Consider the following 11,121-nt stretch of genomic DNA (forward strand, 5'->3'; position numbering starts at 1 on the left):
TGAGATTAGTGACAATCTGAAAAAGCTCAAGAAATGTGTCGGTGTAGATATCGGTTTCGCTGCTCCTTCAAAGCTGTCTAGTTTGTGAACGAGGGTAAATGCGGATACGCGCAAGCCATGTGGGTGCAACAAGGCCCACCGAAAACCATTGGTTTCTTGTGTTGAAGGGGCGGTTTACTGCATCCCGTTGGGCTGTGGCAAAGAGTATGTGGGACAGAGAAGTAGATGCATCAGCAAGCGATTACGTGAGCACACAAACAACGTTGCGAAACTAGCCCTATCTGGCGACCTTGCCGGACATTGTGCATGCTGCAGATACAAGCCTCTGTTTTATCGCATTCCATCGCAGGCCAGACACCTGACCAGTTCACCAGAGAAATAGTAGAAGCTGCAGAGATTAGGAATAGTAATTGTGTTAGTTGCCCATCTGTCTCCTTATTGGAGAAAGAAATGTTTTTGTCACATTAGCTGCCTGTGTGAATTCATGTTGCTGGGTTGATTTGTTTGTGTCGTTCTTCTGCCTTCCTTTTCTGTGCAGTGATATCATATCTGCTCTCATGCAGTAAACACTCAGTTGATAGTTAGCACTGTGTCCCATTTCTTTCGTCCATGTGCTCCTGCGCTACTGCGTAAATAACCATTGTTAGAAATTGTTGAGGTAGAATGGGGCATTGCAGCAGTAATCACTAGGAACAGCATCACCAGCAAGTGAATTGCGTTAAGAATTGGCTGGAGTAGTCAGATCAACATGGGCACCTTCAACCAAGGTACAATTCGTTTGTTCACAGTGTGGTTTTGTTTTTTCAGACCCCTCAAGGATGGTAAGGAGGTTGAAACACATCCTTGATAAAACAAGTAGTGCCGGTAGTGCTGAGCCCGTCGCAGTCGTGTCAGCACCGAAAGTGCGAAGCTGATGTGATTTCTTGGGGCAGACTTGTGGGGAGGTAATTGACCCGTGGCAATTACGATATAGCAAAAGCATAAAAGGTCAATCCATTTCTTTTTTCTACAGTCAAGCAACAGCGTATATTAGCTTTCTTCTGTCAATTTATCTTATCAGAACTATTCTTATTTAGTAGAACATGTACAAGACCTTGTTTTTCATTAATTAGGAAAGCCTTCTGCACGGAGCAGCTACCGCAAACTCTCACATGTTGTACACTCTTAAGTGTAGTGCAATTGTTGATGTGGAACATTCTTGTAAAATGCATATAGCCGTCATTTGTAATGCACCATGCGCATTTAATACCGGTCTGCCTTTGTTCCTTCCCCAGTGTAGGGTAGCAAACTGAATATCTGTCTTCCAGTTAGCCTCCCTGCCTTTCGCATCTCATTTCTCTCCAGTGTACTAGCCAGAAAATATAGAATTTGGCAAATTTTCTTGAAATTTGTCCATGACTTTATTCAATAGGAAGAACTTGTTCTAAGGGCCTGTTCAGAAGTTATCTATAAAATACAGTGCAGTATACTATTTGTAAGACACTATTAAGATGGATATTCCATAGCCGAGCAGCCCGCATAGCTAGGTCTAGTGCGAATCACTTTAATTTTCTTAAATGTAAAATCATTTTAACAATAAAGACTATTTGAAGGATCTTTCATGTTTGCCTTTAAAGGTGGGCGTAACGCTTAAGTGATGTCACCACATTTATTGGCAGTTAGTGTAGCTCTGGTTGTCCTAAACTTTGAATATACCTACTGCAACTGATTTATGGCTACTTTGCTTCTTTTAGGTTAGTTCTCACAACGGTACAGTTCCAACATATAGCAGTTCATGTTCTGTGCAGCAGTACTAGTACTACTTCAGCAATTCCATTACATTGATTGCAGGTGCAGTTAATTCTGCTTTTATAAAAAAATGGAGCTTTGAAACAAGCAGCACGACTTCTGAGTATGTGTGATAGCGCAGACAACTAGAATGTTTGCTTTAATTCGTAATTTGAAATTAAAATCTTGAGGATCTCTCGCCGTCCTGCCCATATACATTAACACAGACATAAGGCTGAACTAACTCTTTACTTTTTCTCTTCCCTTAGGCTACGTAGCAAGGCACTTCGACACTGCGGAGATCAAAAACATGTCATCAATGCCTGCGCGCAGGTTTTGAAATATGCTAAATAAAAGTTAGTTGTCAAAAATATTGGAGTGTTTTGTTCATAGGCAAATACATTTAGACATACTACCCATGTTGAAGGTTACATTGGAACAGCACCAAAATCTATTAAAATATGCCGGATAAATTTGTTTGAATGTCACCAGCACATTTAAAGCATACTAAAATAGTTGCTAGAAAGTTTCTGGGGTGAGCAACAGAAAGTTGGTAGAATGTTACTAGGCCGTTTCTAGGTCGAGTTATAGAAAGTTGCTAGGATGTTTCTAGGTAAAGCAGTAGAAAGTTAGCGGAATGTTACTAAAAGGTTTCTAGATCGGGCAACAGGAAGTTAGCAGAAACTTACTAAAATGTTTCTAAATCGAGCAACAGAAAGTTACTAAAATGTTTCTAAGAAGTATGAAAATAGTCGATAAATCCTGCTTTTAGTGTCTAAAGGATGTTCATTCGTTGTCTAAAGAAAGTTTGTAAAAAGGCTTAGAACGACAGGAAGCTGAGCTAGTTGGTAGGGATTCATAATGTAAAATAGAAGTGAGGCGTGCAGACAGGACACAAGAGTAGAGAAGTGGACAACACGAACGCCGACTATCAACTGAAGGGAGCACTGAGGCAAAAAATGAAAGAAGACACAAAACTCATCTGCGCATGCTCAGGAATGGTAACACCACGTGTCAATCGGGTACACGTGCTGGTCTACGTGAGAGATAACTGTTAAGGCACTTAATCTCTTCCTTATGTAAAGTAATCGAAGGCTGACTCACGCACGCACTTCCACCATAATAGATATGCCATGTCTCTACCATAAGACGCGTATCTTCATTCTTATGCCTGTACAGTATCGCGCATTCATCTAACTCTGGCTTGCAGTGACAATCTCGGCAATGTAGCGAAAGATTAGAAGGCGATCCACCGGTTAACGACCTTTTATGCTCCATTAGCCTCTGATTCATACACCGTCCAGTTTGCCCTACGTAGAACTGGCCACAGCTAAGGGGAATTTGATAAACCACACCCATACGACATTCAGTAAAACTGTTGTTCTTATTGTGCTTCACTGGACAAATATCTGTTCGTTTTTTGCCTTTAACCTGCTCCTTTTTTATTCTGTACGGCAGCGCATAATTAGTTAGCCATGCAACATGCGGACTTCCTATGGAGGATGAAACTTCCGGAGCTTCAACAAAGTAGGAGGAAACACCTGTCTAATAATTCACCGTCAAATAATGTACTGGTTCTTGGAGACGCCATAGTAAGTGATAACCATAGAAGAACCCTTGCTTTAGGCCCTAAGCACTGTTTTAAGCCTAACATAAAACCCGTTGAAGATTTAAGCTTACCGCGCTGCATAACCAGGTTCGTTCCGGAAGAAGAACGCTCACGCTGTATTTCGGATTGCATTGCTAGCCTTAAACAATCTAATTCCCATTTTAAGACGCCTGACCCTGTCCGACTGTTAGTTGATTACCTTGTGGAGCATAAACTTAGACCTGTAATATCTGACAAGGAAGGTTATTTCGTAATTCTGCCAGATGACGTGTTTTCAGAAAAAGCGATTTCAGCCATAGAAAAAAATTTTCAACCAGTCAAACTCAAGCCTTCGGTAGTTAAGCAACGTGCGGTTGACCTCTTGTCAAAACATAATCTTGATAGGCTTGTTTGTAATGTCAAGATAGGTAAATCCCTCACCTTAGAACTGTTTTTCTCGGCCAAGACCCATAAACAAGAAATTCCTTTTCGTGCTATAGTGTCAGAAAAAGGGACGTGGCAGGTCTGTGTCGCTAGTTACCTACAGAACTGCCTAGCTTCACTAATTTTTTCAGATCCCTTTTGCCTACGTAATTCTGAGGCGCTAGTTCACTATTTAGGAGAGGAGAATCCGCGTGATTGTACAGCTTTTAGTATGGATATCGAAGACCTGTATTATTCCTTGCCGCATGACGGGTTGCTAAATTCCGTAAATGAGTGCATTAAAAAACAAGTGCAAGAGTCGGCTTTTATTGACAGATGCGGTGTTTCCACGGGAGCTTTTCTAGAAATTCTTTCAATGTACTTGAAGTCGACGCTGATTGGGTGGAGAGATGGCGTTTTTCTGCAGAAATCAGGCATTTGCATTGGCTCAAAGGTTGCCCCTATTCTTAGCAGCATTTACCTGAGTAAGGTTGACAACTGCTTAGAGAAAGCCTCAGGTGATAGCGTTATCAAGATATTTCGTTACGTTGATGATTACCTGATTTTCTGCAATAGGGAAGAATTAGACTCTGCTGCTACCTCGGTAAGTGAGCAATTTAAACTTTATGGGGGAGGATTAAAGTTTACCAAGGAATTACCTCAGCGACGCGTAATTCAGTTTCTTGACATTTCCTTGATCTTCGAACAAAATAATGTTTGTTGGCAGTACTCCCCAAGATCTTCGAAGCCGTTGCTAAACTTTCAATCCAAGCATTCTAAATTAGTAAAAAACGGAATCGCCATGTCGTGCCTTAAGTCTTCCCTCACAAGATCTTGCTTGCACAAAATGAGCGCCAATTTTAATGCGCAGGTCCGGCGCCTATTAGAAGCAGGTTATCCTAGTTTAGCGGTGGCCACTGTAGCTGAGCGCCTAAAGAAGTCGGTTTTGAGAAGGACGGACGTAATTACAGAGAGCAGTAATCGCAAAAAAAGAGTAGTGGCTATTCCGTATATTCATTCAGTGTCGCACAGGCTTAAAAAAGTTGCTAGTAGATATGATGTTAATGTTGCTTTCTCTGCTCCCAATAAGCTAGGAAGATATGCGCTGCCGTACAGAATAAAAAGGAACAGGTTAAAGGCAAAAAACGAACAGATATTTGTCCAGTGAAGCACAATAAGAACAACAGTTTTACTGAATGTCGTATGGGTGTGGTTTATCAAATTCCCCTTAGCTGTGGCCAGTTCTACGTAGGGCAAACGGGACGGTGTATCAATCAGAGGCTAATGGAGCATAAAAGGTCGTTAACCGGTGGATCGCCTTCTAATCTTTCGCTACATTGCCGAGATTGTAACTGCAAGCCAGAGTTGGATGAATGCGCAATACTGTAAAGGCATAAGAATGAAGATACGCGTCTTATGGTAGAGGCATGGCATATCTATAATGGTGGAAGTGCGTGCGTGAGTCAGCCTTCGATTACTTTAGATAAGGAAGAGATTAAGTGCCTTAACAGTTATCTCTCACGTAGACCAGCACGTGTACCCGATTGACACGTGGTGTTACCATTCCTGAGCATGCGCAGATGAGTTTTGTGTCTTCTTTCATTTTTCGCCTCAGTGCTCCCTTCAGTTGATAGTCGGCGTTCATGTTGTCCACTTCTCTAGAGAACTCCTGTGTCCTGTCTGCACGCCTCACTTCTATTTTGCATTATGTAAAAAGGGTTTAAATTCAATATCGGTGGCCAATAGTCGGTAGGATGTTGGTATGAAGTATATAAGAAGTTTGAAAACGGTCTAAAGAAATTCAATAGGCTGTTGGTAGGTTCTAGTAACATTTGTCTAAAGTAAGTTTATTGAAAGTTACTAGAAATTTTTGTAAGGGCAGGGTTCTACTAGGAAACATAAATACCAAAGAAAGTTGATGGGGAAAAGGCGCCGCAGTAGCTAAATCGGTTGAGCATCGCACGCGAAATGCGACGGTTGTGGGATCGTGCCCCACCTGCGGCAAGCTGTTTTTCATCCACTTTTATGTCCATCAATTTATCGTTTCTTTATTTCATTTCTTAAGCACAAGTAATTTCCCCTATGTTGTCCTCGGTGTCAGTGTTTGTTGGCTTCTGATGATATGCGGACACATGGCATTCATGTGGTCATATGAAGGAGATGGCATGTCTTGACAAACTGAATGCATCCGTGGCCTGTGTTGCCAACTAGACATAACAGAACCAACTAGTCGAGGCCTTAAAACATGCGATCCAGGCACCAAAAGTATGCTAAAGTCCCGCTAAGTGAAGATAACAATCAGAATCCTGTTCAAATTATGTTTTATTGCGTCTGCGTTAAACACAGCTGAAAAAAATTACACTGGATAGAAAAACTTATTTATTTTTACCCATAAAACCCATGTCATCGCTAAAGTTCACTAGGTGGGGACAGGTTCACAGGTGGGCTCGGTAGCTGTGCCACGACACGGCTTAACCCACTTCTGTTCACCATGCAGGAATTCGTTTGCGCTATCTCCTGCGTGCTGGTCCCCTTTCTTCTGGGCCCGGTATCAGCCATCCACGTGCACTACCCTTTCCCGGCCAGCCTCGTCACCGTGGACAACTGGCGCCCACTTCCAGCATTGGCCACTGTAGTTTCTGCGGCGCTGGAACCTGGAAACTGGACGCTCGAAGAGGAATTCAAGGTCACACCGTCATCGACTTCATCAGGCACACTGCGTATAAATCATCCCCGCCAGCCGGGCGCGCTCTGTGGGCTCGGTAGCTGTGCCACGACACGGCTTAACCCACTTCTGTTCACCATGCAGGAATTCGTTTGCGCTATCTCCTGCGTGCTGGTCCCCTTTCTTCTGGGCCCGGTATCAGCCATCCACGTGCACTACCCTTTCCCGGCCAGCCTCGTCACCGTGGACAACTGGCGCCCACTTCCAGCATTGGCCACTGTAGTTTCTGCGGCGCTGGAACCTGGAAACTGGACGCTCGAAGAGGAATTCAAGGTCACACCGTCATCGACTTCATCAGGCACACTGCGTATAAATCACCCCGCCAGCCGGGCGCGCTCTGTGGGCTCGGTAGCTGTGCCACGACACGGCTTAACCCACTTCTGTTCACCATGCAGGTCAGTAACCAGTGTCGCATTTTCGCTAAAAATTCGAGCAATAGAGGCCTTTTTCAGCTACCGAGCCCTCATTGCTGTGTTTGTATAATGTCTGATTGTATTAACAGTGTTTGCTCTTTGCTACTTATGCTATCCGGAGACATTGAAACTAACCCAGGACCCCCCACCCTAAATGAAATACTAAATGAACTAAAAGGCTTCTCTTCTGGTCAAGCCAAGCTCATTGGAGACGTGCAGAGCCTAAAGAGCCAGCTCTAAAGCACCAATAAAACCATTTCCGAACTAGGCAAAAGAATCGACAGTTAAGAATCGCACTACCACCAGCTTCAAACGCTTCGAACGGAATTAGACGCCGTTGCAACCACCACCTCCCAGACTACTCGACAGGTCTCGGTATTGGAGACTCGTCTGGACGACATGGAAAACCGCTCCCGACGAAACAACTTGTTGTTTTACGGCATTGCGGACGACACACCATCCGAGACCAACGCTCAGTCTGAGGAGCTAGTCACTGCGTTTTGCAAGGACCATTTCAATGTAGCCATTGAATCTAAGGAAATAGAGCGTGCCCACCGTCTTGGTCGCCACTTGCGAGACCGGTGCCGCCCCATAATAGTAAAATTTACCTCTTTTAAAACCAAGGAAACTGTTTTCGCTAATGGCCCTCAACTCAAAAATACACATTTTAGCATTGGGGAAGATTTCTCGCCTCACGTTCGGAACGCACGGAAGCACCTTCTCGCTTTTGCTAAAGAAAAATCTGGTCCTTTTCTTTTACGATATAAAACATTATTTATGGGCTCCAAACGCTACGTATTCGACGATGCAACCGAAACTGTCGAAGAAAAATCATAGCTACCCCCTCCCCACCCCAAATCATTAAATAGTTCCGTTCCTGGTCACAAAGCTAATCTCTCTTTTTCGATTATTTTCACATACATTCGCAGCTTTCTTTCTAAACGCCACCACGTGTCAAGCCTTATATCTTCATCCAGTAGCAATTTACTTATTCTAACTGAAACATGGTTGACCTCTGACGTCACCGATCGCGAAGTTTTATCCGACTTGCCCAACTTTAATCTTTTTAGAAAGGATCGTCTCGGCACACGCGGCGGGGGCGTCCTCATTGCTGCAAATAAACAGCTTTCGTGCTCTGTTATCAAAATACCCTGTGTCCTTGAAATTTTATGGTTAATCTGTGGTTCCGCACTACAGTCGGTGCTCTTAGGTGTTTGCTACAGGCCTCCTAGACACACTCCAGATTTTTCACGCGAACTCAACAATATTTTAACCAAACTTTCGACCAAATACCCTAATGCTCGCGTTGTTCTCTTTGGAGACTTTAACTTTCCGAATATCAATTGGATGACCCTAACCTCGTCAGCACCCAATGCGAAAGAAGCTAACGAATTTCTTGACGTTTGCCTAAACTTTAATCTTACTCAGCTGATATCACAACCTACACGAGTCACTTCCGATACCGCCAATATTCTTGACATAATCTTAACAACAGATCCAGGGAGCCTGTCTTCTATAACACTTCTAAAAGAAATAAGTGACCACAAAGTAATTCATGCTAATTTTGCCTTTGTTCCCGAAATACGCCAAGCTTGCAGGAAAACAATTCGACTATATGACAAGGAGAACTATGGGACCATCATTAGCGAACCTAATGCCTTTTTTCCATCGTTTCAAGACGGTTTTTGGGAACGAACTATTAACGAAAACTGGTCACTCTTCAAAAACAAAATGAACCGGTTAGCTGATGACTTCATCCCTAAGGTAACTTTCCGTCCCACCCGCCAAAAACCTTGGTTTACTAAGTCATTAAAATCGCTTGAAAACAAGAAGAAACGTCTTTTTCGTGTCGCCAAGACTAGAAACAGTGTTTGCGCATGGGACAAATACAACATTGCAGAAAAAGCATACTTAACAGAAGTGCGCAACGCTAAATACTCATTCTTTCACACTGAGCTACCGAAAATTCTTGCTGATTCACCCAAACGTTTCTGGCAAATTCTAAACCCACATGACACCCCTCCTGTTATCCTTACTAAGCAATCTGGTCAAGAAGCAAGTTGTTCAGAAAGTGCCAATATATTTAATATAGCCTTTTCGTCTGTCTTTACAAATGAACCCAACCCTACTGAAACAGAACTGTTTTCCGCTAGGTTACCTGAAATGCCACCCATAAGCATTAGTTTCTCTGGTATCTTGTCCTTAATTGAAAAAATGAAATTGTCGTCTTCTACTGGTACGGACGAAATAAATTCCAAGCTCTTAAAAAACACTAAGCACATATCTGTCGAACTTTTACTGCTACTGTTTTCCCAGTCACTCTCCTCAGGAATTCTCCCTTACGACTGGAAGTGTGGGAAGGTCATTCCAGTTCACAAAGCAGGTGACAGAGACTGTCCGTTAAATTACCGCCCCATATCTCTAACCAGTGTGTGCTGCAAACTCATGGAACATATCATATACTCTCAGGTCATGCAGTTCCTTGATTCTAACAGCTTTTTTAATCCCTCTCAACATGGATTTCGAAAAGGCCTCTCATGCGAATCCCAACTAGCCCTTTTTCTTCACGACCTAAATGCTAACCTCGACACTAACCTACAAACAGATGCTATTTTTCTTGACTTCACCAAGGCTTTTGATAAAGTAGCACACAAGCGTCTACTAATGAAGCTCTCTGAACTAAATCTGCCATAGGACATTCTAAACTGGATCACCCAATTTCTGACTAACCGCTCTCAGTTTGTTTCCCTTAACAATGTCAAGTCTGACTCGCTCCCTGGAACGTCCGGCGTGCCGCAGGGATCTGTCCTCGGCCGACTTTTATTTCTAATATATATCAACGACTTGCCTAATAATTTATCATGTAACATCCGCATGTTCGCTGACGAGTGTGTTATCTACCGCAAAATAAGTAACATATCTGACCAAACATCCCTACAGAATGATCTTAATAAAGTGTTCGACTGGTGTAACCGCTGGCTAATGACCCTTAATCCTAACAAATGTAAATTAGTTTCCTTCCACCGCCGCAAAAACCCGCTCCAATTTCCCTATAAAATCGCTAACATACCAGTTGAAACAAGTGAATCCTATAAATACCTTGGTATAACACTAACCCCTGATCTTTCCTGGCGCACCCATGTCACGAATATCATTTCATCGGCTAACCGATCATTAGGATTTCTAAAACGTCATCTGCGTCACTCACCCTACCACGTAAGGCTTTTGGCTTACCAATCGCTAATTCGACCCAAACTTGAGTACGCATCACCAATCTGGAGCCCTCACCAAGTTTATTTGATTAACGCTATCGAAGCAGTGCAAAATCGTGCTGCTCGCTTCATTCATTCTTCTTATTCATATGATATCAGCGTGTCATCCCTTAAGAATGACTCTGGTCTGCTCACTCTTTCGTCTCGCCGTAGAATCGCCACACTATCGCTTTACCACAAGTTTTATCACAGTTCGTTCAGCCATCCACCTTACATCGCTCCCGCCGCTCGCACATCCCCCCGCACGGGCCATCCACTTCAAGTCACCCGACCCCCGTTCCGGCACCACTACTTTTTCTGGATCATTTTTTTGCCGCGCAGCTTCAGAATGGAATGGCCTTCCCCACGACATTGTTTCAATCACCTGTCCATCACGTTTTATTCAAAGTTAATCCATATACCTGTCTTGTTAACAACCTGTGGCATTTGTAGCATCTCTGTACACCCCACCCCTTATGTAACACCCCCTTGTGGGGTCTTTAAGGGAATAAAGTGAAGTGAACTGAAAAGCACAAGGTGCTTCGATAGTTAATTGACCAGCTACCCTTCGAATGACGGCGTTTGGTCGTCTTCCATAGGAGGATCGTCGCTCGCTTTGAGGTGGAACGGAAGTGCCTGGGTGATTGTGCCGGTCGGCATCCTGCCAGGGACACCGGTCGGATCGTAGCCGTGGGGATGCCGGGGGAAGGGGGGGAGGTATTCTGTAACTTTCCATGTCGTCTGTTGCTGAAGTTCTGATAGACTGGGCTGCAGTACGCATCAGAAGGAGACAGGCGCTCCCAGCCAACCAGCACTTTTTGAGCAGACGAAATGGACCGGTCCCCTAGTCGGACACTTCCAGAATGCCCTCCAGGCCTGCGCCTGAGGGAGCTACTCAGGTTTAGGGTCCTCGTGCAGGTTGAAGACCTTGCCTGACTCAACCGCAGCTTACTC

This window comes from Dermacentor albipictus, chromosome 4 (assembly GCF_038994185.2).
Source record: "Dermacentor albipictus isolate Rhodes 1998 colony chromosome 4, USDA_Dalb.pri_finalv2, whole genome shotgun sequence".
In the NCBI taxonomy this organism is placed as follows: Eukaryota; Metazoa; Arthropoda; class Arachnida; order Ixodida; family Ixodidae; genus Dermacentor; species Dermacentor albipictus.